This window comes from Lipophrys pholis (genome assembly GCF_963383615.2).
Source record: "Lipophrys pholis genome assembly, chromosome: 17".
In the NCBI taxonomy this organism is placed as follows: Eukaryota; Metazoa; Chordata; class Actinopteri; order Blenniiformes; family Blenniidae; genus Lipophrys; species Lipophrys pholis.
In genome coordinates, this window is record NC_137643.1 from 9,505,119 (window position 1) to 9,513,624 (window position 8,506).

The following is an 8,506-nucleotide window of genomic DNA, read 5'->3' on the forward strand; positions in this document are numbered from 1 at the left end:
CACACACACACACACACACACACACACACACACACACACACACACACACACACACACACACACACACACACACACACACACACACACACACACACACACACACACACACAGGCGAGAGGTGGTAGTCCATTGTTGGGGGAATAACAGACGTCTGGGTGCGCGCTGATAATCAAACCAGATTTTTACAAAGCATTTTCGAGAAAAGCGTGACAAAGTAGAAAAGCTGTACTTCAGCCCCACACAGCCGACAGAGTAGGAACATTAAAAAAAATGCTGCAAAAAGCAGAAAAGAAACAAAAACGTGATAGAAATTTTTTTCTATACATTTTTGAATTTCGGCATGCACATGACACTCACCAAGACATTTGGACATTTGAATTTTCAATCCCAGACTGTGATTACAGAACACTTTAACCCTTTATAACAATTTATTAATATAATATCTGATGGTATTATCAAACTTGTCAAAATGATACAAATCACATTTTCCAGCATTTTGAAAATTCTTTAAATTGGATTATTTTCTTATTTCATTTCTGTGAAAAAAGATTGGCTGTACTAAAAGACTATTGAATATCCAGCATATGATATAACATATGCAAACTGGACTTCCTACAGGCTTTGGGCATTTGTTCTGAAAATACTTTACTTTCTCTTTCTTTTATAGTTTGAAGTTTAACACATCGATCAAGTGCACTGACTGGAAGATCATTTGTCATAAAACCTTACAGTAGCACCTATCTCAATGTATGAAATATTTTACCACGTTTTGTATAAATGTCATTGAATTATGATTATTTATTATGGACCAAACTGAAGAAGTGCATTAATAACTAAACATGGTCACTTGCAGAGGAGAGGATTAACTGCCATTGGTAGTTTGTGAAGATTTTCTCCGAAAATATTTGACTCGTCTGATTCATTTGTACTATTTCAATTTGCTCGGGCTAATGGATGGGAAATTAAATGACAATTCTACTTGTCTTGTGTGATGTTTACACCTGAATTCACAGTGGGGTGACAGTGCAGAGACGAAAAGTCCTTCACACGTCAGACAATGATTTTAGGTTTTGCATGGAGCAAAAGGCCAAGATGACTTTGCTTTACTGTTAAGCCCAAAATTCAGTTAACTGTTCTTTACGCTGCCTGCAGCACCAGCCTCCCTTTAACTGAACTGACCTAAGCTGACTTAGCCAAGACTTCCACTGAGCTTTCCTGCAAAGTTGAACAAGTCCGTCCTACAACACTGCACCCCCCCCACCCCCCCATTTCCCACAAAAATCCCTCAAAAGTACTCAACTCTAAAACCATTAAAGCGTGGCTTCCTCAAACTTTCTCGTCATTTATACCCATTTATCCACTGATCCCCTCTTCTGTTGTCTTGAGTCCTTCAGAGTCTGTCCGCCGCTCTGCCGGGCAACATTTTCCTAATTTATCCTTTCCTCCGCCCGACAACCCCCCCCCCCCCCCCCCCTCCCCTCCCAACACCCTCCTCTGTCCCCCTTTTAGTACTATCCTGGGCCCCTTGTGTGGTGGAAATCCTTTGTTCCCCCAGTGCCCTACACACACACACACACACACACACACACACACACACACGCACACACACACACACACACACACACACACACACACACACACACACACACACACACACACACACACACACGCACACACACAGCGAGTCAGTCTATTAAGGCAGTCTTGTCCTCCATCAAACGGCAATAGTCTTTTGTTGTTCATTTGTCTGACAAAATAGACAAGTGAGCTGGATCTGGGTATAAATAAACCACTAGAATTATTACACTTAATGAACAGTTCTCAAAAGAATGATGGCTCTTAAAAAAAAAAGTATCATTTCAGTTTCTTCACTTTCCGTATGGAAAGAAATTTAATATAAGCACTCTGATGTGAAATGCTAATGATAAAAATAAAGATAAAAGATTTCTTTTTTGGTTTGATATTCATATCAAAAGCCTTCAAACCCTTATCTGTAATGTGGTCTTTTTGAAAAATGGTCAGTGGGGTCTGTGTGGTTTCTGGTGATTGCACATATAACTCCTGCCTTTCATCTTTGTCTCGGAGTGAAGGAAAGCAAGATATGATGCCACTCTCCGCTACTCAAGAGTGGATACAGCATAACTCAATGGAATAACTGCGTAGCTCTGCAACTCTGTGACACAGGACTCAGCAGTATTACTCAGACGGGGAGAGGGGTTCACTGGAAATAAGAAAAAATAAAAAGTAAGTGGGACGGATCGGCCCATGCATGTGCTCAAAATTTGTGCCAAGCCCTTATAAGATATTGTCCTCTGATCCATTTATTGTCTTAGCTGACCAAGAAATTCCTGTGTGCAATAATCCAGCCTCCATATCACAAATGAGATAAAAAAAAAAATTCCATATAAATAAATTGACATTGACAACAACAGAATGATACAGCTCTATCATCTGCGTCATGGCCGCGTATGTGGGTGAGTCACTTTTCAAGCTTTGTGCGTGACCCAAAATTATTTCACTGTCTTCATCCGTGAATACTCCCCATAACATCCTGTTTCACGCTTTGAGAAATGCTCTAATTACACAACACGCCAGAGACTATTGACTTGTGAATAATTTGGCGAACACGCTGATTTTACCTTTTCGTGTGATTTTTCACACGTTAAGACGGACTGGTACTGTAGGATCTGAATTGAGACGAGGTCAGGGTGGATGAACATAACAATATAGAGTCATACGGGAGAATATTGTACAACTTTACAGCACAAATCTCTAAATAATTGGCATGCAGATGAGTACTCGGGTTCTGTACATACAAAGGAGGTTATAAAAGACCGGTATTTTCCTTTTCTGGAGGTGTAGCACATCTTTGAAATGGCTGACTCTCCTGCTGTTGTTTGAGGTTTGGGTTTGGAGGCCATCAGCTGTCAGTCTGCCATCGCATCATCAGGTATAGGACTTAGATTGGATCTTTGTGTTGACAGTGTTTCATGCTGGAAAACGGGATGTTCTGAATTAGCATTCAGGGAGGTATGCGAGTTGCTGATATGACCTGACCTGATTTGAACATTTTGTCTGTGATCACAGAGCTCCTCGGAGGGTTGAGAAAGGCATATTTTTCTTTGTAAAAATGGGCGGCGTTTTGTGCTAAAAATCTCTGCCAACATCCCATTTTTTGATCTATAATTCTTCACTCTGCTTGCATACAAATGACCTCCACTGTGTCCAGACTGGAGACTGGTGGAAGCTGCTGTGTGTGTGTGTGTGTGTGTGTGTGTGTGTGTGTGTGTGTGTGTGTGTGTGTGTGTGTGTGTGTGTGTGTGTGTGTGTGTGTGTGTGTGTGTGTGTGTGTGTGTGTGTGTGTGGGTGGGTGGGTGGGTGGGTGGGTGTGGGGGCGCAGGGGGGGGATGTTGACACAAAAGCAGTTTAATATGTCCTGACTCATTGAAGTGGCCAGATAATCTTTGGGAGCACAACTGTGACAGCAGCCATCTGTGAACCCTTCTCATTGTGTGACAGAGGATCACAGTTTTTAAGCCACGACAAAGGATATCGTCAAGATTGTTAATCTTTCTATAGAAATTGCACGTTGTTTACACACTGTTAGTCAGACTAGCAGGGCCGTCGTGAATCTAATAACGTTCCTTTTAGGCATTTTCGAGACCGATGTTAATGAACTGTGTTGATGGAATTCCTAAAATTAGCCTGTTTACAAATTCTTCAACTTAATTTGAATGTATGTGTATCGTGTATTTGAGTTTTGCAGCGTCCAATACGTATGTCTGACTCAGCAACACAATAGTTGCTTAATTTTAAGCTATATTGATACAGCTTATATTCATCCATTAAATAATGATAAGTTAAATTCTCCCAAAGTTCAGTAGCAAAGGTTAAAGTAAACTGCGTGATATTTCAGAAATATTTCATCAATGATAATTTTACTGTGAGAAAGTGGCACTTTAGAAACAGCTTAAAGCAGAACGGCCTGAACTGGAGGACTAAATTCCCAGATAGACATGGCATTGGCACAGAAAAATAAATGCAACTTATACACCACTGTGACTTATAGTCTAGAAAATATGACATGTTCCCTAAATTATTTCATTAAAAATGATATATTACCTCTTATTTTTTGTCATTTGTCGTGGTGCTGGCTCGGTTGTGTCCATCTCCTGGATATGATACGTGATACGACTACAACTTGGCTGGACTCTTGTTCCGGCTTAGTGGTGTTGCAGGGTTACGGCAACAGCTCTGATGGCTGTTGACCCATCCAGAAACAAGATGGGGTGTCGACACCCCTGGAGAGCTATTGATCCCACTCCACATCTCCTCTCCGGGGGTTCAGTTCCATTGACCTCGCCCCATAACATCATTTGAATATTTAAGAATTGTTCACATTCATCCTCTTTTCTTATGTCTATAGATGAGCCTCATCCCACCAAGCATTTCAAAACACACACATTCAAAATGAAACATGATTTTTGTGGGTAACTGGGGCTGACATCTCTGATCACAGGTATGAAAAAACTCCCATTAAATTCAAAAGATTTGTTCTTTTTGAGGATCTTGGTTTTACGTGTCAGCATGCTTAATGAAAACTGGCTGTCAGACGGTGTGCTGTTTTTACAGTCATACTACTTCTGTCACATCTGTGTGAGAAGAATGAGTACAACGTACGTTAATGCACACTCCATCCACTACAGATTGTTAGCAGGTGGAGTATTGACATAGAGAGAGCAGCTGCTGGTCTTAATTCTGCAGTCAGGTGCCATTAGAGCACTGCAGATGACGTACCAGATAAGCCTCAAACTCCAATGTGATGAAGATTTATTTTGTTTCATGGATTAACTGAAGGGAGTGACTGCAGGGTGTCACTGCTCACTGCTTAGATGTTGTCTGAGGAATTTTCTGAGTTTGACAGATTTGTCTTTTCTCATTGACAGCTTTTCAGCCGGGAATCAAAACATTTCATGATACTTATTTTTAAATGTCACACTCTGAAAGATTGCATTCGAGCACATCAAGTAAATAAATACAAGTTAATGCAACTTCCTCAATAATGAAATATGAAAATGTATTTTTAGATTTGCCGGAACACAACTGTTGTTTTGATCCCAGACAATGGACACTGAAGGCTTTGTGGTATTGTATTGATTATCACTCTTGCCTCACATAGAAACGGTCTCTGGTTTGATTCTGGGCTTGGGGGGGGGGGGGGGTCTTTCACTGTCAAATGTTCATGTTGTCCCTGTGCATGATGGAGAAAGACTAGAAGAAAAAGTAATTATGATAGGAGGGAAAAATGGTATAGTACAGTTTAACTGGCAGTAGAAATCTATAAATTGCACACTTATTTGAGTGGGATAACAGAATTTAATGTCCAATTCTAGACCGAATAAACCAAAAACAGAACAAAGCCCGACATGCCCACAGTGTTTCATTAGGCAGTGCCACCACTGGAAACACACTGTTGCTCACACAAACATAACAACAGCTTAACAAGATAGCGCAGGTTTAACAAGCAGGTTACTCTCCTGCCTCTCGGGCTGATAAAAATGTTTGTTTCCATGGCAACAAAGCATTGTTACTTTACAATCCACTCTAACTGTCACCCCTTCAACTTTTTTCTCCGTCTCCGGTTCCTCTGTTCGCTCCATTACAGCATAGCTGCCTTTTTTTTTTTTTCTTCTTCTACCCGTGTTTATCCTTTTATCTTGACCTGCATCTCTGTTTCTTCCTTCATGTCCTCCTTCTCTTTTTGCTTTCTTCTTCTCCTTTTCCCTCTACCCGTCTCTACTTCCTTCATTATAGAGCTAAGAGGATTTAGGTGGTGTGTGTGTGTGTGTGTGTGTGTGTGTGTGTGTGTGTGTGTGTGTGTGTGTGTGTGTGTGTGTGTGTGTGTGTGTGTATGCACCTCGACCCAATTAACCCCATATATATGTATATCTTCTTTTTTTGAGCAGTTGCACAAACATTTTAAACATATAGTATAACTTGTTATAGAGGTTCATGTTTTTTTACATGGATGAGCTGGTTTAGCGTTATACAACATGTCTATTATTCATGGGAAAGTGACTGGGTTGATACGGATAAGTCCCAACATAAAATAGATGTTTCTTCATATCAGACATAGATATGCTTGGACCGTAAATAGTTGAGGATAATGGGTTCAGAATTCTGTGACCAGTTTTTTTCCCCTCATATTATAGCTGAAACAGAACTGCTTGCACTTCGATTAATAGGTGAACTTGTTTCAGAATGTCACGGCTTAATATATTTATCCTTACAGAACCATCTCAAGCAATCGAAACAGCCTGATTCTTCTTCTTAACTTGCTAATTGCAGACGGTACTCACTCTTTTATTCTCTTTGAATGTTTAGAGATGACGTTGTTGACACCTGAGTAATGTGTGTAAATCATACTTCAGGATGTTTGAATTTGCACTCCATAGAGGATAACTGGTGTCGGGTGCGCCTGCTGGTTGCATCCATGCCAATTAGCAAACAAACAAACATGCATACATTTATTGGGACCATAAAATAAACTGCACTTAATTCTGGACATTTCGTCAGATAAACTAATAAAAGAGCTGTAAAATTAAAGATCTATGCACCAAGAAATTACCATCAGTGTGGGACTAGCAGCCTGGAGGAACATAATGTTTTCAATTTTAATGTTCTTTTTTCTTATCTTCGAGTGCAACAATCAGAAAAACAAATGTGATCTTTTCAATCCACTGTGCATCTAATGTGAGATAAAAGCATTACTGCATCGAACACAAAAAAAACCAATTTAATTGGCAGTGTAATAAGTCTGAGATTGTTCATTTCATTCAACACTTCATTTAATAATCTTAAACGCAAGCTCACAGTTATCGAGTTATTTCTGTGTAATTCAAAAGCTGATGTGTGATTATGTATTACCCAGACAGTGAAATGAGGCTTTCTTCTGGTCCACATCCTGTGCTGAATGACGGGCATTCAGGCAGTTCCTTCCTGTTTGCCAGATCTGAGCCTCAAGTAAGCCATAACTCGCTCTGATATGGGCCAGGTCCTTCTGTGTGCTCTGATCGAGCAGCGCTTTGATGTGGGCCAGAATTACTGTTCACCAGATGGGCCACTTTAGGGCCATGTCCAGATTAAACACTGCTGAGGGCTCCACCACACTTTGGCCAAAAAGAGGCTCACATTTAATTTGCAATTTTGGCCATAGTTGCTATTTTACATGCAGAACACTTCAGGCTCACAATGATGTTATCAGGGCTACAAGTGACTTATTATACCCTGAAGTGACCCACATTTGGAGGTTGTGAAGCCCCCTTTGCCAACACAAGTACTTTGTTGTATTTACTGTTACTTATTGCTATTAATGACGGTAAAGTTACTTTAGTGCTCATTTTGACCAAGAGGTGTCAAACAACTTGGCACTTGTGTTTCCTATACTAGTTATTCTGTTTTGTTTGAGTTAATTATCCTGATTGCAGATCAAATCAACAGCATGGACAAACTTTTACATGCTTATTCCCAAGTTTTCAAGTTGCCTCTGTTCTTTTTTTTTTTTTCCTCGCCTGCATGGATGTCCATTCTGGATGTTAAATGGTCCGATGCTGACTGTCAGTCATTATATCAGCAGGGTCTGTGGTATATTACAGGAATCCATTCTCACCTCATTTTTCCACTCTTCCTGAGCAACGTTTTGGGGCCACAAGACATGAAGAACACTCTGTAACAGTGCATAATTCAAAGCGCATTTGTTGATAAAATGATCCGCCGTGTGCAACATGAATCCCCACACGCAGCACGTGAGAGAGGGAGGGGTGGTCCTGCCTGGGGGAAATATCTTTTTTGTCCTGTTGGTTGAATTAGAGGCCACATCAGGAATGGCAAGTCGAGTAACAAACAGAATGTACCATTTCGAACTTTGAGTCATCACCAATCTCAACTAGGAAGTCTTGATGGAGGAAGCCGGGGTGGTCATTTGTTGAGCATAGTGACATGTTATAGTTATCATAGCATACATATCAAATAATAATCATTGCCTCATATCTTTAACACCCCCCCCCCCCCCCAAAAAAAAAACCCCAACAACAATGAAAAAGTATAAGCTCAAACATATATGGAAAATTTCAACATAACTGCAACACGAGAGCTTTCAGGAATTTATCTGTACGTCTCATTTGTAGGAGGCATCTCAGTGTTTGTAGAAGACTTAACAGCAAGTCCAGTTTAGCTGATTCAATTGGTTTCAAATCAGAACCTTCCTTATTACAATATTTGTAAACAAATCACATCAGAATTGAAAGTTTGAAATAGCTTCCTTGGGCTTCCAGACATTTTGCAAACATACATATACTGTGGATGAACTGTATATAATGTATATCTGTCCTGTACTTAACGTTGTGTGTGAACACAACTGAAATAAAAGTAAACTACACGACATGTCTTTATTTATAATGATGTGATCAACCCTCATCATAACTTAAAATGTGTGAATACAAGACAC